A 25,882-nucleotide genomic window follows, 5' to 3' on the forward strand; every position below is an offset into this window, starting at 1 on the left:
ACAAAACACAACAAAAATACATTACAAAGTACACTTACATCCATAAACTACACTATTAACCCCTAAACCGCCATCCCCCACATTTCAAACACTAAATAAAAGTATTAATCCCTAAACTGACATCCACCCACATCACAAACACTAAATAAAAGTATTAACCCCTAAACCACTTTCCCCCACATCACAAACACTAAAAAGAAGTATTAATCCCTAAACCGCCATCCCCCACATCGCAAACACTAGAAAGAAGTATTAACCCCTAAACCACCATCCCCCCACATCGCAAAAACGAAATAAAAGTATAAACTCCTAAACCGTCATCCCCCCAACATTGCAAACTACATAAAGTATTAACCCCTAAACCGCCATCCCCCCACATCACAATCTATCTTAATCAAAATTAAACCCTAAACCGCCATCCCACCAAAATAAACAGTAAAAAAACTAATAACTAATCCCCCTAACCTAACACCCCCTAATTTAACCCCGATTAAAATACCCATAAATTAAATTAAAACTATATTAACTACCATAAAAAAAAAGTCTTAAAGGGACAGTCTAGGCCAAAAAACACTTTCATGATTCAGATAGAGCATGTCATGTTAAACAATTTTCCAATTTACTTTTATCAACAATTTTGCTGTGTTCTCTTGGTATTCTTAGTTGAAAGCTTAACCTAGGAGGTTCATATGCTAATTTCTTAGACCTTGAAGGCCACCTCTTTTCAGAATGCATTTTAACAGTTTTTCACCACTAGAGGGTGTAGTTCATGTATTTCATATAGATAACACTGTGCTCGTACACGTGAAGTTATCTGGGAACAGGCACGGATTGGCTAAACTGCAAGTCTGTCAAAATAACTGAAATAAAGGGGCAGTTTGCAGAGGCTTAGATACAAGATAATCACAGAGGTTAAAAGTATATTAATATAACTGTGTTGTTTATGCAAAACTGGGGAATGGGTAATAAAGGGATTATCTATCTTTTAAAACAATAAAAATTCTAGTGTAGACTGTCCCTTTAAACATTTACACACAAAAAAACTATCATTACAAAAAATAACAAAAGCTACCCTTATAAAAAATAACTAATGAAATTTAAAAAAAATTAAAAAATATTCCTATTCTAATACCCTCCCAAAAAAAAGCCACCCGAAAATTAAAAAAAAATCTATTCTACAAATAAATTACCAGAAGCCATTAAAGGGGCCTTTTGTAGGGCATTGCCCTAAAGCTAACAGCTCTTTTGCATTAAAGGGACAGTCTAGGCCAAAATAAACTTTCATGATTCTGATAGAGCATGTAATTTTAAACAATTTTCCATTTTACTTTTATCACCAATTTTGCTTTGTTCTCTTGGTATTCTTAGTTGAAAACTTAACCTAGGAGGTTCATATTCTAATTTCTTAGACCTTGAAGGCCACCTCTTTTCAGAATGCATTTTAACAGTTTTTCACCACTAGAGGGTGTTAGTCCATGTATTTCGTATAGATAACACTGCTCGTGAAGTTATCTGGGAGTTTTTATAACCCCTAATCTGCCGCCCCCAATGTCGCTGCAACCTACCTATACTTACTAACCCCTAATCTGTCGCCCCCAACGTCGCCGCCACTATAATAAACATATTAACCCCTAAACCTCCACAATCCCGCCTCGCAAACACTAGTTTAATATTATTAACCCCTAATCTGCCGTCCCTAACATAACCGCCACCTACCTACATTTATTTACCCCTAATCTGCCGCCCCCAACGTTGCCGCCACTATATTAAATGTATTAAGCCCTAAACCTAAGTCTAACCCTAACCCTAACACCCCCTAACTTAAATATAATTTAAATAAATCTAAACAAAAATTCCTATCACTAACTAAATAATTCCTATTTAAAACTAAATACTTACCTATAAAATAAACACTAAGCTAGCTACAATATAACTAATAGTTACATTGTATCTATCTTAGGGTTTATTTTTATTTTACAGACAAGTTTATATTTATTTTAACTAGGTAGAATAGTTACTAAATAGTTATTAACTATTTAATAACTACCTAGCTAAAATAAATACAAAAGTACCTGTAAAATAAAACCTAACCTAAGTCACACTAACACCTAACACTACACTATAATTAAAGAAATTAACTAAATTAAATACTATTGAATAAATTAAATTAAATTAGCTAAAGTACAAAAAAAACACTAAATTACAGAAAATAAAAAACAAATTACAGATATTTAAACTAATTACACCAAATCTAGTAGCCCTATCAAAATAAAAAAAATGCTCTCCCAAAATAAAATAAAAAACCCTAGCCTAAACTAAACTATCAATAGCTGTTAAAAGGACCTTTTGCAGGGCATTGCCCCAAAGTAATCAACTCTTTTACCTAGAAAAAAAATACGAACAATCCCCAACAGTAAAACCCACCACCCACACAACCAACCCTCACCCAATACACCCTTAAAAAAACCTAACACTAACCCCCTGAAGATCGACTTACCGGGAGACGTCTTCATCCAAGCCGGGCCGAGGTCCTCAACGAAGCCGGGAGAAGTCTTCATCCAAGCCAGGCGAAGTGGTCCTCCAGAGGGGCAGAAGTCTTTATCCAGATGGCATCTTCTATCTTCATCCATCCGGCGCGGAGCGAGTCCATCTTCAAGATATCCGACACGGAGCATCCTCTTCTTCCGACGACTAAAGCTTAATGAAGGTACCTTTAAGTGACGTCATCCAAGATGGCGTCTCTTAGATTCCGACTGGCTGATAAAATTCTATCAGCCAATCGGAATTAAGGTAGAAAAAATATTATTTGCTGATGCAATCAGCCAATAGGATTCAAGTTCAATCCTATTGGCTGATCCAATCAGCCAATAGGATTGAGCTCACATTCTTTTGGCTGTTCAAATCAGCCAATAGAATGCAAGCTTAATCATCAGATTTGATTTGTTCTCATGGTATTCTTTGTTGAAGAGCTACCTAAGTATGTAATGTGCACATCTGCAGCACTACATGGAAGGAATAAATGCTGCAATCTAGTGTTTTTGAAAATGTATAACAGTCTTGAGGTACTATGAACAGAAAAAAATGTAATAAGTTGGAAAGTTGTTTAAAATGATATATTTTATGAAACAAAATGTGTTTCATGTCTCTATGAAAATTGTGGATTTTCTAGTGCACATTCTTCCTAGCGCTGTATCAATACATTGTACTGTTTTCTTATGGAGTCTGTGGGCTTCATAACATGACATAGCATTGGGTAAGAATTAGTAAGATTGAAGAAACTAATTATAATAGAGAGGAAAGCAAGGCTGCTAGTTAATATACCCTGCTCTATTGAGAATTATATAGAGCCTAGTTATTAAATAATGGGATATAAGTGAGCTTTAGTGAATCACTGGAATAGGGTAACACAAGATAAGGTAAAGAGTGGAAACACTGGAGAGGCTCTCAAGCCCACTAATGCTCATTCTTTAGGTAAGGGTTTCTCAATTCCAGTACTCAGGGAACAGATTTTAAATATTTTCCCTTTGGGCCGTGAAAAATAACATGGCCATGTTAGTCATAATAAGTCCCTCCACTAGAAACTTGGGGGCCCCTTACTAAACCATTGGTCACTCCCCCCCCCCTAACCTTTGCAAGTTTTGTCCAGTGACTAAAATGTTTTTCACACTTTATTCTTGAGTGTAGTCCAACTTGAAAATGTTCTAAAGGTAGTAACGCACATACACAAGCACAGAAACACTCACACACATACTCACATTAAACAGACACCCACATAAAACAACTCACAGACACCCAGCTCTTGTTTAAACTGAACTGAAAGGTAATGAGGTAGACTAATTTTTTGTTAATAAAATAAATCAATGGTTGCCACTTTCACAAAAAAGAATTTCCGCATATCCACTATACTATGTAGTGACATATATAACCTGCATATAGACATCCACAATCTTGTGTATACACTCTTGCACACACTCACTCATTCTCTCTTGTACACACACTGTAATTAGGGATGGGCGAATGTGTAAATTTTTGAATGTAGAATGAATGTTATTACCGAAATTCAAATTCTAAATCCGAATGTCCATAAGAACGAATATTCTTAAAAATTCGAAAATCGAATGTTATTTACAGTTTTCGAATGTCACTTTCGAATTTGAATGTTTATAATTATATCGAATGTCCACATTCGAAATTTCGAATTTAACATTCTATTTAACAAATACTATTCAGAAGTTCAATAGTTCATGTGGTAGGGCGGGAATCTAGTAAATTGATACATAATAGATACAAATATATCATTTTGAATGTTTCCATATAGAATATTGCATAATTTGAATATTACATTTAAAGAAAGCATTAGAAATACTATTACAAACATATCAATTTGAATTTTTCGAATTCGAATATAAATTCAAATTTTTTTAATTCAAATATTGCATAATTCGAATATTACATTTAAAGAAAAAGCATTAGAAATACTATTACAATCTAAATTCAAATTTTTCGAATTTGAATACACGTATTGCATAATTCGAATATTACATTTAAAGAAAAAGCATTAGAAATACTATTAAAATCTAGATTTGAATTTTTCAAATTCGAATATTGCATAATTCGAATATTACATTTAAAGAAAAAGCATTAGAAATACTATTACAATCTAAATTCAAATTTTTCGAATTCGAATATTGCATAATTCGAATATTACATTTAAAGAAAAAGCATTAGAAATACTATTACAATCTAAATTCAAATTTTTCGAATTCGAATACACGTATTGCATAATTCGAATATTACATTTAATGAAAAAGCATTAGAAATACTATTACAATCTAAATTTGAATTTTTCGAATTCGAATATTGCATAATTCGAATATTACATTTAAAGAAAAAGCATTAGAAATACTATTACAATCTAAATTCAAATTTTTCGAAAAGAATATTTTCGAACGTAATCGTAAAATTCAAAACCAAACATTCGAAAATCTAATGTTAGAATGTTATTTAAACATTTGAAATTCGATTCAAACGAACGAATGTGTTAAAATTTGTGCCGTTTTTCGAATGTTGCAAAACATTCGCCCATCCCTAACTGTAATACAATTATATACAGTAGGTTACACAGAGAATTCAATAGTCAATTGTTATTTTGACCTAGACTGGGTAAAATTAAATCAATATGTTTCACAGTTGAAATCTAATATCCGACTCCCAGATTTGCAAACCAGTTTACAAGCCTCAAGTCTAACATCAGACTCCCAGATTTGCAAACCAGTTTACAAGACTCAAATCTAACATAAGACTCCCAGATTTGCAAACCAGTTTACAAGTCTCAAATCTGACATTAGACTTACATACTGTATTTGCAAACCAGTTTACAAGCCTCAAATCTAACATCAGACTCCCAGATTTGCAAACCAGTTAACAAGCCTCAAATCTAACATCAGTCTCCCAGATTTGCAAACCAGATAACAACCAGTTAACAAGCCTCAAATCTAGCATCATACTCTAAGATTTGCAAACCAGTTAACAAGCCCGAAATCTAACATCAGACTCTAAGATTTGCAAACCAGTTAACAAGCCTCAAATCTAACATCAGACTTCCAGATTTGCAAACCAGTTAACAAGCCTCAAATCTAACATCAGACTTCCAGATTTGCAAACCAGTTAACAAACCTCATATCTTACACCAGACTCTAAGATTTGCAAACCAGTTAACAAGCCTCAAATCTAACATCAGACTCCCAGATTTGCAAACCAGTTAACAAGTCTCATATCTAACATCAGAGTCTAAGATTTGCAAACCAGTTAACAAGCCTCAAATCTAACATCAGACTTCCAGATTTGCAAACCAGTTAACAAGCCTCAAATCTAACATCAGACTCCCAGATTTGCAAACCAGTTAACAAGTCTCATATCTAACATCAGAGTCTAAGATTTGCAAACCAGTTAACAAGCCTCAAATCTAACATCAGACTTCCAGATTTGCAAACCAGTTAACAAGCCTCATATCTAACATCAGACTCCCAGATTTGCAAGCACTTCCTCTCCTTTTGTACAACTCAATTATTGCACATACAAGTGTAATGTACCCCTACTGTATTTGTTTGTGTATTACTGAATCTCTGTAATGTTTTCATTCTTTGTATAGTGCTGATTAATCTACTGGCGCTTTATAAATAACTAATAATAATATAAAATATGATGACAATAACAACAAGGAATTAACCTGGATAGTTCCCGAATTTAATAACCAGTTGCAAGCAATGAACTCATAATTTAAAATGTGAAAATTGAATAATGCGGCAGAAAAGCAAGACTGTTCTAGTGCAGGGGTTTTAAAATCTGTCTACAGGCCCCCCGAACAGATCAGATTTTCAGGGTTACCTTGGGTGAGAGCAGGTTAATAACCATGTTTATTAATCAACTGCTCCAATTCAGATATCCTGAAAACCTTTTATGGAGGCCTGAGGACAGGTTAGAAAACCCCCTTTCTAGTGAATAAAACCAGCAATTTCTAAGAAAAAAACAAACGGGTAGATTTAGAGTTTGGCGGCCAAAGGGGTGTGTTAGCTACGCATGCTTTTTTTCTCCCGCACCTTTTAAATACTGCTGGTATTTAGAGTTCACAGAATGGCTGGGTTTTCAGTGCGTTAGGCTCCAAAAAGGAAGCGTAGAGCATAATTTACCGCCACTGCAACTCTAGATACCAGCGGTGCTTACGGACGCGGCCAGCTTCAAAAACGTGTTCGTGCACGATATCCCCATAGAAAACAATGGGGCTGTTTGAGCTGAATAAAAACCTAACACCTGCAAAAAAGCAGCGTTCAGCTCTTAACGCAGCCCCATTGTTTTCTATGGGGAAACACTTCCTAAGTCTGCACCTAACACCCTAACATGAACCCTGAGTCTAAACACCCCTAACCTTACACTTAGTAACCCCTAATCTGCCGCCCCCGCTATCGCTGATACCTGCATATTATTATTAACCCCTAATCTGCCACTCCGTATACCGCCGCAACATACATTATAGTTATGTACCCCTAATCTGCTGCCCCTAAGACCGTCGACCCCTATATTATATTTATTAACCCCTAATCTGCCCCCCACAACGTCGCTGCCAGCTACCTACAATAATTAACCCCTAATCTGCCGATCGGAGCTCACCGCTATTCTAATAAATGTATTAACCCCTAAAGCTAAGTCTAACCCTAACACTAACACCCCCCTAAGTTAAATATAATTTTTATCTAACGAAATAAATTAACTCTTATTAAATAAATTATTCCTATTTAAATCTAAATACTTACCTGTAAAATAAACCCTAATATAGCTACAATATAAATTATAATTATATTGTAGCTATTTTAGGATTAATATTTATTTTACAGGCAACTTTGTATTTATTTTAACCAGGTACAATAGCTATTAAATAGTTAATAATTATTTAATAGCTACCTAGTTAAAATAATTAAAAAATGACCTGTAAAATAAATCCTAACCTAAGTTACAATTAAACCTAACACTACACTATCAATAAATAAATTAAATAAACTACCTACAATTATCTACAATTAAACCTAACACTACACTATCAATAAATAAATTAAATACAATTCCTACAAATAAATACAATTAAATAAACTAGTACAAAAAATAAAAAAGAACTAAGTTACAAAAAATAAAAAAATATTTACAAACATTTGAAAAAAAAACAATTAGGTAGGAAAATTCTGATTGGCTGATGGAATCAGCCAATCAGAATCAAGTTCAATCCGATTGGCTGATTCAATCAGCCAATCAGATTGAGCTTGCATTCTATTGGCTGTTCCGATCAGCCAATAGAATGCGAGCTCAATCTGATTGGCTGATCGGATCAGCCAATCGGATTGAACATGATTCTGATTTTTCCTACCTTAATTCCGATTGGCTGATAGAATCCTATCAGCCAATCGGAATTTGAGGGACGCCATCTTGGATGACGTCTCTTAAAGGAACCGTCATTCATCGGGAAGTCGTCGGAAGAAGAAGATGGGTCCGCGGTGGAGGTCTTCAAGATGGAGCCGGTCCTCATCGGATGAAGATAGAAGATGCCGCTTGGAAGAAGATGGTTGCCGGTCCGGATCTACTCTTCTTCCCGGATAGGATGAAGACTTTGAAGCCTCTTCTGGACTTCTTCAGCCGTCGCTTGATAGAAGACTTCAGCCGGATGATGGATGTCTAGCCCCCGCTTGGGCTTGGATGAAGATTTCGGAGCCTGGAACGATCGGTGATACCTGGCATGGTGAAGACAAGGTAGGAAGATCTTCAGGGGCTTAGTGTTAGGTTTATTTAAGGGGGGTTTGGGTTAGATTAGGGGTATGTGGGTGGTGGGTTGTAATGTTGGGGGGGTATTGTATGTTTTTTTTTACAGGCAAAAGAGCTGAATTCTTTGGGGCATGCACCACAAAGGGCCCTTTTAAGGGCTGGTAAGGTAAAAGATCTTTGAAGTTTTGTAATTTAGAATAGGGTAGGGCATTTTTTATTTTGGGGGTCTTTGTTATTTTATTAGGGGGCTTAGAGTAGGTGTAATTAGTTTAAAATTGTTGTAATTTTTTTCAAATGTTTGTAAATATTTTTTTATTTTTTGTAACTTAGTTCTTTTTTATTTTTTGTACTTTAGTTAGTTTATTTAATTGTATTTATTTGTAGGAATTATATTTCATTTATTTATTGATAGTGTAGTGTTAGGTTTAATTGTAGATAATTGTAGGTAGTTTATTTAATTTATTTATTGATAGTGTAGTGTTAGGTTTAATTGTAACTTAGGTTAGGATTTATTTTACAGGTAATTTTGTAATTATTTTAACTAGGTAGCTATTAAATAGTTATTAACTATTTAATAGCTATTGTACCTGGTTAAAATAATTACAAAGTTGCCTGTAAAATAAATATTAATCCTAAAATAGCTAAAATATAATTATAATTTATATTGTAGCTATATTAGGATTTATTTTACAGGTAAGTATTTAGATTTAAATAGGAATAATTTATTTAATAAGACTTAATTTATTTCGTTAGATAAAAATTATATTTAATTTAGGGGGGTGTTAGTGTTAGGGTTAGACTTAGCTTTATGGGTTAATTCATTTATTAGAGTAGCGGTGAGCTCCGGTCAGCAGATTAGGGGTTAATACTTGAAGTTAGCTGTCGGCGATGTTAGGGAGGGCAGATTAGGAGTTAATACTATTTATTATTGGGTAATTGAGGCGGGAGTGAGGCGGATTAGGGGTTAATACATTTATTATACTAGCGGTGCAGTCCGCTCAGCAGTATAGGGGTTAATAAGTGTAGGCAGGTGGAGGCAACGGTGAGGGGGGCAGATTAGGGGTTAATAAATATAATATAGGGCTCGGCGGTGTTAGGGGCAGCAGATTAGGGGTTCATAGGGATAACGTAGGTGGCAGCGGCGTGCGGTCGGCAGATTAGGGGTTAAAAATTTTGAATAGAGTGGCGGCGATGTGGGGGGACCTCGGTATAGGGGTACATAGGTAGTTTATGGGTGTTAGTGTACTTTAGAGCACAGTAGTTAAGAGCTTTATAAACCGGCGTTAGCCCAGAAAGCTCTTAACTACTGACTTTTTTCTGCGGCTGGAGTTTTGTTGTTAGATTTCTAACGCTCACTTCAGCCACGACTCTAAATACCGGCGTTAGAAAGATCCCATTGAAAAGATAGGATACGCAATTGACGTAAGGGGATCTGCGGTATGGAAAAGTCGCGGCTGGAAAGTGAGCGTTAGACCCTTTAATGACTGGCTCCAAATACCAGAGGGCGGTAAAAACCAGCGTTAGGAGCCTCTAACGCTGGTTTTGACGGCTACCGCCCAACTCTAAATCTAGGCCACAGAGAAGCAATTCCTATAGCACATATTTAATACGCTGGGCTCAAGACATGCTGTCTCCCATGAGGCAGATATGATAGCGGACTCACCTGGGGCTTTTTCATGATTGGCCTAATTATGTCACATGACACTTGACATGTCAGACATAGGGTCCATACTCCATCCAGCACCATCTAAACAGTTGCCCAATAAAGGGAGTCTGAGCTCATTACTGCCTCTCTCCTTTTTTTGTGAGGTCTGTGATGATTTTTTCATAAGAAAATTCGGGCAGATATATGCAAGAAAAAGAGGAAGAGTAGAAATTAGTCAAGACCTTCTGAATACTCAGGACATACTTAAAAACGAAAGAAATCTCAATGTATCCTTCCTGGTAAAATATTTTATAAATAAATAAATAATTAGGATTTTTCTACAAACTGCTTTAATATTGGTAGATTTTTTTGCTAAGAATATCTTACACATGTCACTCAACTCACATTACCTCTGCCTTCCACTGGCTAACGGGTGTTATGTGCTGTTACTTTAAGCCAATAGGCAGACAGCACTTTCAGCCAATAGGTTAGACCAATCAGGGAAGAGGGGATGCAGTTGCAGCTTCCAGGAGGAAAATATTTGTATCATTTAGCAATGAGACTGTATGATGTACTGAGGGGTGGTGAATTTAAACTACCTCATTTGTGTATTTATCTGGCTCTGATACTAGCCAGTGCCTCACCGGACACTGACCTCAAGCACATCACTGAGCACATACTTTACCTCTCTTATACCCTCCACCAACACCTGCGGCGCAAACCGGAAACTCCCCAGCATTCTAGCCGAGCCACTGCGCAGGCTCAACTCATTACCGTGGTAACCGGAAGCAGGCGTCCTTATAGTGTCAAAGAAAAGAAAACAATGGCAGTTAGTCACAAAACTATTTAAACAAGTTAACATGACGAACAAAGGCATAATACAAAGACATCTTATTTGCACTACTTGGTTAACTTAATTCTAAGACATACCGAAAAATCTGTATGTAAAAGTGCCATGACTACCAACCTATAAGTAAAGCATTATTACAAGGGTAATCCATACACACAAGATGTTTACAATGACCAGCAAGGGATTAAACCTTTTCAAATAATTCTATGTAATGTAGCCTAAGTATTCCTACAAGTTACCTAATCATTTTATTAAATTAAACTAGGTCTAAACACACTGATGAAAATATCCTCATTAATAACATAATAGGCCAATATATCAATAGAGTATATAAACAGATGTTTCACCATTTTGTTACAAAAAACAGTGCCAGTCCAGGTGGGTGTTCAAACCCTCAGGTTTTGAACAGGTTAAACCAGGTGTTCCCAGGTTAAAGATCAACCTGGACTCACACTGAAGCAACATTTTGGCTCTGTTGCCCCCTCTATTGAGGGTTTGATCAATAATCACATACCTTAAGTCTGCAACAGTATGGCCAGCCATTGCAAAGTGGCTGTTCCGAGCCTCTTTTAGTTAAGGCAGCTCTGATTGCAGTGCGATGGTTGGCCATTCGAGTGCGGAGGTCCTCTACTGTCTTTCCGACATAGAATAACCCACACAGACAGTGTAATAAATAAACTATAAATGTCGTTGTGCAGGTTACCCTATGCTGGATAAAAAACTTACAGTTGGTACCTGGGTGTATAAAGAATTTAATAGTTAATAAACCATTACAAGTTGTTCAACCCACACATCTGTAACAACCAGGTTTCACTGATTTTAACCAAGTGATCTTTTTGCAACACTGTACTGGATCCACTTTCACTAGACAGTCTCGAATAGATCTGGACCTCCTAAAGCCAACTCTAGGGTGTTGCATTCCTTTAAACGGCAGACTCTTGTCTGTTTCAATAATGTGTCAGTTATTTTTAATGAGTTTCGATAGACCTCCATTGTCCCTTGTGTAGGTTGTAGAGAAGGTCATCCTTTCATCCACATTAGGTTTGTCATATTTCTGCAAAGCCCCATCCTGGGTCATCTTCTCAAACTCCTGAAAATGTTCTTTAATATGTCTATCCTGATACCCTCTTTGTAAGAACCTTGTCTTCATTTCTCCTAATTGTATTTGAGCCTGACTGGTGCTGCTGCTATTACAAATCACCCTTTTAAATTGCGAAATGGGGAGCGCCCTTTTTAATGACGGTGGATGGTAGCTAGTAGCCTCCAATAAAGAGTTCCTGTCAGTATCTTTACGAAATAGTGTAGTTTGTAGTATACCATCTTCAACACTGATTCTGAAATCCAGAAAGTCCACAGATTTCTTGTGATAGGTCATTTTGAATTGTAATGTAGGAATGACATTATTGAGTGTTTAAACCACTCCAATAACTCAATTTCAGTGCCCATCCATACCAGGAACAAATCATCTATGTACCTCTTAAAGTACCTGATCTGATGGCATTTAAATAGATCAGTTTCCCACTCTTCAAATTGGGCCATATAGAGATTTGCGTACAATGGGGCCACATTGGACCCCATCGCCGTCCCCATTAGCTGTAAATAGAAAGCATTTTTGAACTTAAAATAATTCCTCGTAAGACATAGTTCTAACAACTCCATGATAAGCTCCACTGGAGGTCCCACAAAAGGGTGCCTGCTAAGTTGATTCTTGATAGCAGTCAGTCCCTGAGTGTGTGGAATAACCGTATAAAGGCTTACCATGTCCAGAGTCATCAATATCATGGGTTCCTCCATTTTTGGGAATATTTTCAGTTCCTTTATTAAGCTCATAGAATCAAGTAAAAACAAAGTCATATTGCGAACTAAGGGTTGTAATATAACATCCAAAAATATCTGGCTGCAATAATGATCGTATGGAAGACATTATAGGCCTACCAGGTGGACATGTGGCATGCTTATGGACCTTTGGCAAAGTGTAAAAAGCAGGAATACATGGATGTTGTACAGTAATAAATCCTACTTCATTCTTATTAAGCCATCCATCTTCCATGGCCTTTTTTAATGTCAAATCTATTTGTGCCTTAAATAGCTTAGTGGGGTCTTAATGCAATCTCTTGTAGGTCTTTTCATCCTGCAATTGTGTCACTATATCCTGTTGGTACTCGCAAGTGGGATACGGTTTCGGCCGACTATAAAGAGAAAAGAGTTTACAGGTGGTTATTGTCTGTGGATGAACATCAAGCTCTAATAGACACCAGACCCAGAAGGCCATGTTATTACAGACCACGTAATATCACCACTATTGATATCTCTGGTAATAGCTCAGACTCTGATATTCAAACCAATATGGATACACAACAAAGGACCTATGCAGGGGGAGTGGTCATTTGTTGTGTATCCATTGTGGTCCTACCAGTCAGGCTCAAATACAATAAGAAGAAATTAAGACAAGGTTCTTACAAAGAGGGTACAAGGATAGACATATTAAACCACATTTTCAGGAGTTTGAGAAGATGACGCAGGATGGGGCTTTGCAGAAATATGACAAACCTAATGTGGATGAAAGGATGACCTTCTCTACAACCTACACAAGGGACAATGGAGGTCTATTGAAACTCATTAAAAATAACTGGCAACACCCTAGAGTTGGCTTTAGGAGGTCCAGATCTATTCGAGACTGTCTAGTGAAAATGGATCCAGTACAGTGTTACAAAAAGACCAATTGGTTACAATCAGTGAAACCTGGTTGTTACAGATGTGTGGGTTGCACAACTTGTAATGGTTTATTAACCACTAAATTCTTTATACACCCAGGTACCAACTGTAAGTTTTTTATCCGGCATAGGGTACTGCACGCCGACATTTATAGTATATTTATTACACTGTCCGTGTAGGTTATTCTATGTCAGAAAGACAGTAGATGACCTCCGCACTCGAATGGCCAACCATCGCACTGCAATCAGAGCTGCCTTAACTAAAGGAGGCTCAGAACAGCCGGTGGCTTGCCACTTTGTGATGGCTGGCCATACTGTTGCAGACTTAAGGTATGTGATTATTAATCACACACACCCCCGCCAATAGAGGGGGCGACAGAGCCAGAATGTTGCTTCAGTGCGAGTCCAGGTGGATCTTTAACCTGGGAACACTCATTCCTGGGGGTTTGAACACCCACCTGGACTGGCACTGTTTTTTGTAACAAAATGGTGAAACCTCTGTTTATATACTCTATTGATATATTGGGCCTTTATTTATTAGAACTGAACAAGAGGGCTATTATGTTATTAATGAGGATATTTTCATCAGTGAGTTTAGACCTAGTTTAATTTAATAAAATGATTAGGTAACTTGTAGGAATACTTAGGCTACATTACATAGTATTATTTGAAAAGGTTTAATCCCTTGCTGGTCATTGTAAACATTGTGTGTGTATGGATTACCCTTGTAATAATGCTTTACTTATAGGTTGGTAGTCATGGCTCTTTTACACACAGATGTTACCGAATGCCTTAGAATTAAGTTAACCAAGTAGTGCAAATAAGATGTCTTTGTATTATGCCTTTGTTCGTCATGTTAACTTGTACTTGTTTCAATAGTATTGTGACCAACGGCCATTGTTTTCTTTTCTTTGACACTATAAGGATGCCTGCTTCCGGTTACCACTGTAACGAGTTGAGCCTGCGCAGTGGCTTGGCTAGAACGCCGGGGAATTTCCGGTTTGCAGCACAGGTGTTGGTGGAGGGTATAAGAGAGGTAAAGTATGTGCTCTTTATTTTATGTAGTCTGAAGATGGGGTTGATAGCCCCGAAACATCACTTATGCTATTAAATTGATTATATAAAAGACCCGGTGAGTGCTTCTTGATTGGCGATTATATATATATACTTCTGATTTAATAATATTTTGTGCACAATAAAGCACATGAAAGCAACACAATGCATTTAGGCATCTAGACGTGGTGAATATGACTTGCTGAAGTTCAAACCGATTATTAGAATGAGGAAGAAAGGGGATTTAAGTGACTTTGAACGTGGCATAATTGTTGATGCCAGACGGGCTTGTCTGAGTATTTAAAAAACTGCTGACCTACTGGGATTTTTACTCGCAACCATCTCTAGGTATTACTGAGAATGGTCCGAAAAAGAGAAAATATCAAGTTAGCGGCATTTGTGTGGACGGAAATGCCTTATTGATATCAGAGGTCACAGGAGAATGGGCAGACTGGTTCGAGATGATAGAAAGGCAACAGTAACTCAATTAACCACTCATTACAACCAAGGTATGCACAGCACATCGAACCTTGAAGCAGATGGGCTACAGCAGCAGAAGACATCACTGGGTGCCACTCCAGTCAGCTAAGAACAGGAAACTGAGGCTACAATTCACACAGGCTCACCAAAATTGGACAATAGAAGATTGGATAAATGTTGTCTTGTCTGATGGGTCTCGATTTCAGCTGCGACATTCAGATGGTAGGTTCAGAATTTGCATGGATCCATCCTGCCTTGTATCAACGGTTCAGGCCCCATAGTACCAATTGAGCATCGTTTAAATGCTGCGGTCAACTTGAGTATTGTTGCTGACCATGTCCATCCCTTTATGACTAGTGTTCCCATCTTCTGATTGCTACTTCCAGCAGGATAATGCACTATGTCACAAAGCTTAAATCATTTCAAACTGATTTCTTGAACATGACAATGAGTTCACGGTACTCCAATAGCCTCCACAGTCACCAGATCTCAATCCAATAGAGCACCTTTGGGATATGGTGGAATGGGAGATTTGCGTCATGTATGTGCAGCTGACAAATCTGCAGCAACTGCGTGATGTGATCATGTTGATAAGCACCAAAATCTCTGAGGAATGTTTCTGACACCTTGTTGAATCATTGCCACAAAGAATTAAGGTAGTTCTGAAGGCAAAAGGGGGTCCAACCCGGTACTAGCGAGGTGTACGTAATAAAGTAGCCAGTAACTGTGTATGTATACAGTATGTATATATATATATATATATATATATATATATATGTATTTAAATATTTAAATATATATATATATATATATATATATAAAAATATTTTTTTATATATATATATATATATATATATATATATATATATTAATATACATATATTTACATATATGTGTGTGTATTGGAGTTAGTACTAACCAATTCACAAACAACACCTTCTTCTTGTTATATTTGTTGCCAGTGGAGCATAGGGAGACTTCTTTTCCTCTCAAATATCAAAGAATAAGAATCCACAGCACCAAAACTTATGAAGAAATCTTAGAAGTTTATTCTTGTCTCAGGTACAAACATATGCAATGTTTTGGGAGCCATTCCATTAATCATGCATCATGTGTATTGGAGTCCTTTGTAGTCTAGTAGATGAAAACATGAAAGATCATATTTATGCTATATTCAAATTTAATAAAGTGTTATACTTGAATTTACTGTAAATATTTTTCCAATGTTCTGCACATAGCAGAATACGTTCTATCGGCTAGATTACGAGTTGTGCGTTAGGGTTAAAAAGCAGCCTTTTAACGCCTGCAGGTGTACCGCTCACTTTTTTGGTCAGACTATCTTTTTAATGGGAATTTCCTAACGCCGGTATTACAAGTCTTGGAAGAAGTGAGTGGTACAGCCTCTACCTCCAAGACTCCTACTGCATTTAAAAGTCAGTAGTTAAGAGTTTTATGGGCTAACGCTGGAACATAAAGATCTTAACTAAAGTGCTACAAAGTACACTAACACCCATAAACTACCTATTAACCCCTAAACCGAGGCCCCCCCCCCCCACATCGCAAACACTAAAGTAAAAAATTTTAACCCCTAATCTGCCGACTGGACATCGCCTCCACTTTATACCTATGAACCCCTAATCTGCTGCCCCTAACATCGCCAACACCTACATTATAGTTATTAACCCCTAATCTGCCGCCCCCAACGTCGCCGCCACCTACCTGCAATTATTAACCCCTAATCTGCCGACCGGACATCGCCCCACTATAATAAATGTATTAACCCCTAAACCGCTGCACTCCTGCCTCACAAAAACTATAAAATTTGTTATTAACCCCTAATTTGCAGTCCATAACATCGCCGCCACCTACCGACAATTATTAAGCCCTAATCTGCCGCTCCCAATGTCGCTGCTACTATATTAAATGTATTAACCCCTAAACCTAAGTCTAACCCTAACCCTAACACCCCCCTAACTTAAATCTATTTTTAATAAATCTAAATAAAATTACTATAATTAAATAAATTATTCTTATTTAAAACTAAATACTTACCTATAAAATAAACCCTAATATAGCTACAATATAACTAATAGTTACATTGTAGCTATTTTAGGATTTATTTTTATTTTACAGGCAACTTTGTATTTATTTTAAATAGGCACAATAGTTATTAAATAGTTATTAACTATTTAATAACAACCTAGATACAATAAATACAAATATACCTGTAAAATAAACCCTAACCTAAGTTACAATTACACCTAACACTACACTATAATTAAATTAATTACCTAAACTACCTTCAATTAAATATAATTAAATTAAATGAACTAAATTACGGAAAAAACCCCACTAAATTACAGAACATAAAAAAGAAATTACAATATTTTAAACTAATTACACCTAATCTAATCCCCCTAATAAAATAAAAAAGCTCCCCAAAATAATAAAATTCCCTACCCTACACTAAATTACAAATAGCACTTAAAAGGGCCTTTTTGCGGGGCATTGCCCCAAAGTAATCAGCTCTTTTACCAGCCCATAAAAGGGCTTTTTGAGGGGCATTGCCCCAAAGTAATCAGCTCTTTTACTTGTATAAAAAAAATACAATACCCCCCCAACATTAAAACCCACCACCCACATACCCCTACTCTAAAACCCACCCAATCCCTCCTTAAAAAAACCTAACACTAACCCCCTGAAGATCACTGTACCTTGAGCCGTCTTCACCCAGCCTGGCCGAAGTCTTCATCCAATCCGGCAAGAAGAGGTCCTCCAGAGGGTCCGAATTCTTCATCCTATCCGGGCAGAAGAGGACATCCAGACCAGAAGAAATCTTCATCCAAGCGGCATCTTCTTTCTTCATCCTTCCGGAGTGGAGCGGCACCATCTTGAAGACCTCCAACGCGGAACATCCTCCTTGACTGACGACTAGACGATGAATGACGGTTCCTTTAAATGACATCATCCAAGATGGCGTCCCTCGAATTCCGATTGGCTGATAGGATTCTATCATCCAATCGGAATTAAGGTAGGAAAAATCCGATTGGCTGATTGGATCAGCCAATCGGATTGACCTTGCATTCTGTTGGCTGATCGGAACAGCCAATAGAATGCGAGGTCAATCCGATTGGCTGATTGGATCAGCCAATCGGATTGAACTTCATTAAGGTAGGAAAAACCAGATTGGCTGATTCCTATCAGCCAATCGGAATTCGAGGGACGCCATCTTGGATGATGTCATTTAAAGGAACTGTCATTCGTCATCTAGTTGTCGGTCAAGGAGGATGTTCCACGTCGGAGGTCTTCAAGATGGTGCCGCCCTGCTCCGGAAGGATGAAGAAAGAAGATGCCGCTTGGATGAAGATTTCTTCCAGTCTAGATGTCCTCTTCTGCCCGGATAGGTTGAAGACTTTGGAACCTCTGGAGGACCTCTTCTTGCTGGATTGGATGAAGACTTCGGCCCAGCTGGGTGAAGATGGCTCAAGGTAGGGTGATCTTCAGGGGGTTAGTGTTAGGTTTTTTTAAGGGGGGATTGGGTGGGTTTTAGAGTAGGGGTATGTGGGTAGTGGGTTTTAATGTTGGGGGTATTGTATTTTTTTTTTACAGGTAAAAGAGCTGATTACTTTGGGGCAATGCCCCGCAAAAATCCCTTTTAAGGGCTGGTAAAAGAGCTGATTACTTTGGGGCAATGCCCCGCAAAAGGCCCTTTTAAGGGCTATTTGTAATTTAGTGTAGGGTAGGGAATTTTATTATTTTGGGGGGATTTTTTATTTTATTAGGGGGATTAGATTAGGTGTAATTAGTTTAAAATATTGTAATTTCTTTTTTATCTTCTGTAATTTAGTGTTTGTTTTTTTCGTATTTTAGTTTATTTAATTTAATTGTATTTAATTGTAGATAGTTTCGCTAATTAATTTAATTATAGTGTAGTGTTAGGTGTAATTGTAACTTAGGTTAGGGTTTATTTTACAGGTATATTTGTATTTATTGTATCTAGGTAGTTATTAAATAGTTAATAACTATTTAATAACTATTGTGCCTAGTTAAAATAAATACAAAGTTGCCTGTAAAATAAAAATAAATCCTAAAATAGCTACAATTTAACTATTAGTTATATTGTAGCTATATTAGGGTTTATTTTATAGGTAAGTATTTAGTTTTAAATAGGAATCAATTATTTCATTATAGTAATTTTATTTAGCTTTATTAGTACAGTTTCTCCTTATTCGCAAGAATTCAGAAAACTGTTCTAATATACAAACATTTGAAAAGAGAGCAACAGGAAAGAATTGCTATGCACCAAATCCAAAAAGGAATCACAAATTCCTAGACTGATCCTCAGCTACAACAGTCAAACACCCCAAATAGTGGACATTATAAATAGCCATTGGAAAATATTAATGACTGATCCGGTCCTCAAAAGCAAATTGGGAGAAAAACCTTCAATTGGATACAGACGTACTAAGAATTTAAAAGATATGGTCAGCAGGAGCCATTTAACTGTAAGAAAGACCAAATCTGGATTTAATCCTGGCTCCTTCAGATGTGGAAATTGCAGCACATGCCACCACATTAGACGAATCTCTTCGTTTGAAGATAGATTTGGAGCAAGACATTATATCAACAAATACATAAGTTGTAATACAGAGGGAGTAGTATATGCTTTACACTGCAGATGTAACCTTTTATATGTTGGAATGACGACCCGCAAACTCAGAACGAGGTTAATGGAGCACCGACAAAACATCACAAATGCGGTTAAAGACCAGGAATGAGGGAAAGCATTTACCAGCATAGCATCACACTTTCTAAAATACCACAACTCCAACAAAGAAGAATTAGAATGTTGGGGAATTGAGAAGGTATCACTTGGTATGAGAGGAGGAGACTTGGAAACTGCCCTCCTAAAAGCAGAAAGTAAATGGATATATCTGCTCAATACGGATCAGCCAAATGGAATGAACGAACAGGCACTGTAATTTTAATGAAGGGGTCCAAATAAGTATATTGGATTGATGAAATATGAAAAATCTATAGGATGGCTCCCACTAAGAAGGGAGGCATCCGTAGGATAATAAATAGTAAAAATAATACAATAAGAAATAATAGAGTAGGCCAATATCAAAACCAATGTCCTTTAAGATCTATAACATAACAATCAAGTTTATAAACAGCACAAACAATATTAGATACACGTTGACGTATTAATCATAGTTTAATACCACTAAAAAATGTTAAGATTTAGATACACTATAATTTAAGGAAAATAACAAGGTTGTATAGCACTTTTTTCACTAGTGTTGTGGGTTTTAGTTAAGTATTTACGCACAGAAAGACACGTTGTATTTAGACAGTAAACACAAATATCACTGTTGATGAAATTCAGAAATCTGAACTCATCTAGACAATAATATACATTTTCACTAAAAAGCTACGCACAATCTGATAAGGAAGAGAGCACCAGATATGTTTCAATTGATGAATTCATTTTTGTGGAAAGTCTTCACAAATATCTTGAATCACATTGGTTGATACAGATGATGAGAGGATCCGAGTCCAAGATTGGAATAATAGAACATTAAATATGTATACACATGTATAGGTATATTTACAGGTACATATACATATATACTAATATACAGGGAGTGCAGAATTATTAGGCAAGTTGTATTTTTGAGGATTAATTTTATTATTGAACAACAACCATGTTCTCAATGAACCCAAAAAACTCATTAATATCAAAGCTGAATATTTTTGGAAGTAGTTTTTAGTTTGTTTTTAGTTTTAGCTATTTTAGGGGGATATCTGTGTGTGCAGGTGACTATTACTGTGCATAATTATTAGGCAACTTAACAAAAAACAAATATATACCCATTTCAATTATTTATTTTTACCAGTGAAACCAATATAACATCTCAACATTCACAAATATACATTTCTGACATTCAAAAACAAAACAAAAACAAATCAGTGACCAATATAGCCACCTTTCTTTGCAAGGACACTCAAAAGCCTGCCATCCATGGATTCTGTCAGTGTTTTGATCTGTTCACCATCAACATTGCGTGCAGCAGCAACCACAGCCTCCCAGACACTGTTCAGAGAGGTGTACTGTTTTCCCTCCTTGTAAATCTCACATTTGATGATGGACCACAGGTTCTCAATGGGGTTCAGATCAGGTGAACAAGGAGGCCATGTCATTAGATTTTCTTCTTTTATACCCTTTCTTGCCAGCCACGCTGTGGAGTACTTGGACGCGTGTGATGGAGCATTGTCCTGCATGAAAATCATGTTTTTCTTGAAGGATGCAGACTTCTTCCTGTACCACTGCTTGAAGAAGGTGTCTTCCAGAAACTGGCAGTAGGACTGGGAGTTGAGCTTGACTCCATCCTCAACCCGAAAAGGCCCCACAAGCTCATCTTTGATGATACCAGCCCAAACCAGTACTCCACCTCCACCTTGCTGGCGTCTGAGTCGGACTGGAGCTCTCTGCCCTTTACCAATCCAGCCACGGGCCCATCCATCTGGCCCATCAAGACTCACTCTCATTTCATCAGTCCATAAAAGCTTAGAAAAATCAGTCTTGAGATATTTCTTGGCCCAGTCTTGACATTTCAGCTTGTGTGTCTTGTTCAGTGGTGGTCGTCTTTCAGCCTTTCTTACCTTGGCCATGTCTCTGAGTATTGCACACCTTGTGCTTTTGGGCACTCCAGTGATGTTGCAGCTCTGAAATATGGCCAAACTGGTGGCAAGTGGCATCTTGGCAGCTGCACGCTTGACTTTTCTCAGTTCATGGGCAGTTATGTTGCACCTTGGTTTTTCCACACGCTTCTTGCGACCCTGTTGACTATTTTGAATGAAACGCTTGATTGTTCGATGATCACGCTTCAGAAGCTTTGCAATTTTAAGAGTGCTGCATCCCTCTGCAAGATATCTCACTATTTTTTACTTTTCTGAGCCTGTCAAGTCCTTCTTTTGACCCATTTTGCCAAAGGAAAGGAAGTTGCCTAATAATTATGCACACCTGATATAGGGTGTTGATGTCATTAGACCACACCCCTTCTCATTACAGAGATGCACATCACCTAATATGCTTAATTGGTAGTAGGCTTTCGAGCCTATACAGCTTGGAGTAAGACAACATGCATAAAGAGGATGATGTGGTCAAAATACTCATTTGCCTATTAATTCTGCACTCCCTGTATACAGAACAATAATCAAACAATAAATCCTATACATGGATCAAATCCTCTCATTAATTAAGGTACAATACCATAAATACTAAATATTGTATGATTTAGAGACACTTTAAATTAAGTATAATTACATAGTTGCACAGAACTGTATTCACTATTGCTGTAAATTTTAGTTTATGTTTTATTGCACAGAATGTTATGTTGCATTTAGATAGAAAAATGTATAGTAACTCCTTATTGTAGAGTTAACATTCATATACACATGAGTATCTATAAACTAACAAAATTGAACCCTATATACGGACCAAATTCTTATAGTGCAGAGAAGACTAGCATCATTTGAGATACAGTAATAGGGAGCAGAGAGGAGCTATAAGAATTATAGTTGACAATAGTACTCCACAATATGGTATATAACTGTAACAGGGAGTAGTTAATTCCATAAGTACCAAAAATATGACAGATATATATGGAGTAAGAAAACTGTCCATTAGCTCCATAGACCAAGAAAATATCCAAAACTTCTTCCCCCCCCCCAATAAAAAACAGCTAAAATAAAATATTATATATTATAATAAAAATTCACTATCAGACCCCTCAATATAAATTGAAATATTTCTGAGAGAAGAGTCTTATGAATATAAATGAATAATTTGAATACATAATATGCTACTATCAACATCGGCTACCGCAATTACTAAATGGATTTGAATCCTTGACCAATATAATTAGCAAAGACATAACTAATGTGGAAAGTCTATGCAATGATGAAAGAGATTAAAATTTACACGTATAAGTCTACGAGAAATGGGTATATACCTACTTAAAAGAGACATCACAATGAGTGACGTGATGGATTCCAATGAAAATGGAGAAAAGGCGGGACTTACGGTACATCAAAGCTGTAAATAGGAAGAATTCCGGCGGCTCGCTACCTTTTTATAAAGCCCTCATGGGCGAAACGCGTCAGCAGTATGGACGCTTTTTAGCATAAACTCTATTAATATAAGCTTATAGTGTATTAATTTTCTAACACAAATCTAGCTACGCATAACATTACTACATTGGGAGACTTAGGGGTAGTGATGTCGCGAACAGTTCACCGGTGATCATAGCTTGTTCACGTTCGCTGCAGCGGGCGAACATATGTGATGTTCGATCCGCCCCCTATTCGTCATCATTGAGTAAACTTTGACCTTGTATCTCACAGTTTGCAGACACATTTCAGCCAATCAGCAGCAGACACTCCCTCCCAGACCCTCCCAGCTCCTGGGCAGCAGCCATTTTAGTTTCATTCTGATACTGCATTCTTAGTGAGAGGAGGGATAGTGCTGCTGCTGCTGATTTTATAGAGAAATTGATAGCTAGGCTAGTGTATTTAGTGTCCACTACAGTCCTGAAGGACTCATCTGATCTCTGCTGTAAGGACAGCACCCCAAAAAGCCCTTTTTAGGGCTAGAACATCAGTCGTTTTTTTTTGTTTTGTTTTGTTTTTCTTTGTAATCTAATTGCATTTGCCTGCCTGTCAGCGTGTGTCAGGCTCACAGCATATACTGTGCCTAATTGCTCAGTGCCACCAGTCATATCTGGTGTAACTTTAGTGTAAATTTAAAAAAAAAAAATACTTTTACATCAGTCTGCTAGTGTAATCTAATTTCAGTTGCCAGGCCACCCTTCCACTGCCAGAGTGCCAGCCTGTGTGTCAGGCTCACAGCATATACTGTGCCTACTTCCTCAGTTCCACCAGTCATATCTGGTGTAACATTGGTGTAAGTTTTTTTAAAAAAAACTTTTACATCAGTCTGCTAGTGTAATCTAATTGCAGTTGCCTGATTGCCAGCGTGTGTGCCAGGCCCACTTGCCAACTAGTGCCACCAATCATATTTGTTATAACAGTAGTGTAAATATTTTTTTAAAAAACTTTTTTGACTGTGAAACATCAGTCTGCTACTGTAACCTTATTGCAGTTGCCTGCCTGCCAGCGTGTGTGCCAGGCCCACTTGCCAAGTTAGTGTCACCACTCATATTTGTTGTAACAGTAGTGTAAATATTTTAAAAAAAACTTTTTTGACTGTGAAACATCAGTGTGCTAGTGTAATCTAATTGCAGTTGCCTGCCTGCCAGCGTGTGTTCCAGGCCCACTTGCCAACTAGTGCCACCAATCATATTTGTTATAACAGTAGTGTAAATATTTAAAAAAAAACTTTTTTGACTGTGAAACATCAGTCTGCTAGTGTAATCTAATTGCAGTTGCCTGCCTGCCAGTGTGTGTGCCAGGCCCACTTGCTAAGTTCTACCAATCATATTTGTTGTAACAGTAGTGTAAATATTTAAAAAAAATCTTTTTTGACTGTGAAACATCAGTCTGCTAGTGTAATCTAATTGCAGTTGCCTGCCTGCCAGCGTGTGTGCCAGACCCACTTGCCAAGTAAGTGGCACCACTCATATTTGTTGTAACAGTAGTGTAAATATTTAATAAAAAAACTTTTTTTGACTGTAAAACATCAGTCTGCTATTGTAATCTAATTGCAGTTGCCTGCCTGCCTGCCTGCCAGCGTGTGTGCCAGGCCCACTTGCCAAGTTAGTGGCACCACTCATATTTGTTGTAACAGTGGTGTAAATATTTAAAAAAAAACTTTTTTGACTGTGAAACATCAGTCTGCTAGTGTAATCTAATTGCAGTTGCCTGCCTGCCAGCGTGTGTGCCAGGCCCACTTGCCAACTAGTGCCACCAATCATATTTGTTATAACAGTAGTGTAAATATTAAAAAAAAAACTTTTTTGACTGTGAAACATCAGTCTGCTAGTGTAATCTAATTGCAGTTGCCTGCCTGCCTGCCAGCGTGTGTGCCAGACCCACTTGCCAAGTTAGTGGCACTACTCATGTTTGTTGTAACAGTAGTGTAAATATTTAAAAAAAAAACTTTTTTGAGTATGAAACATCAGTCTGCTAGTGTAATCTTATTGCAGTTGCCTGCCTGCCAGTGTGTGTGCCAGGCCCACTTGCCAAGTTAGTGGCACCACTCATATTTGTTGTAACAGTAGTGTAAATATTTAAAAAAAAAACTTTTTTGACTATGAAACATCAGTCTGCTAGTGTAATCTTATTGCAGTTGCCTGCCTGCCAGTGTGTGTGCCAGGCCCACTTGCCAAGTTAGTGGCACCACTCATATTTGTTGTAACAGTAGTGTAAATATTTTTTAAAAAAAACTTTTTTGACAGTGAAACATCACTGTAGTGTAATCTAATTTCAGTTGCCAGGCCAGACTGCTACTGCCAGCCTGTGTGTCAGGCTCACAGCATATACTACTGCCTACTTCCTCAGTTCCACCACTCATATCTGGTGTAACATTATTGTAATTTTTAAAAAAAAAACAAAAACTTTTACATCAGTCTGCTAGTGTAATCTAATTTCAGTTGCCAGGACAGCCTGCCACTGCCAGCCTGTGTGTCAGACTCACAGCATATACTGTGCCTACGTCCTCAGTGCCACCACTCATATCTGTTGTAACATTAGTGTAATTTTTAAAAAAAAAAAAACTTTTACATCAGTCTGCTAGTGTAATCTAATTTCAGTTGCCAGGCCAGCCTGCCACTGCCAGCCTGTGTGTCAGGCTCACAACATATACTGTGC

Source organism: Bombina bombina, chromosome 2 (assembly GCF_027579735.1).
Source record: "Bombina bombina isolate aBomBom1 chromosome 2, aBomBom1.pri, whole genome shotgun sequence".
NCBI classification, from domain to species: Eukaryota; Metazoa; Chordata; class Amphibia; order Anura; family Bombinatoridae; genus Bombina; species Bombina bombina.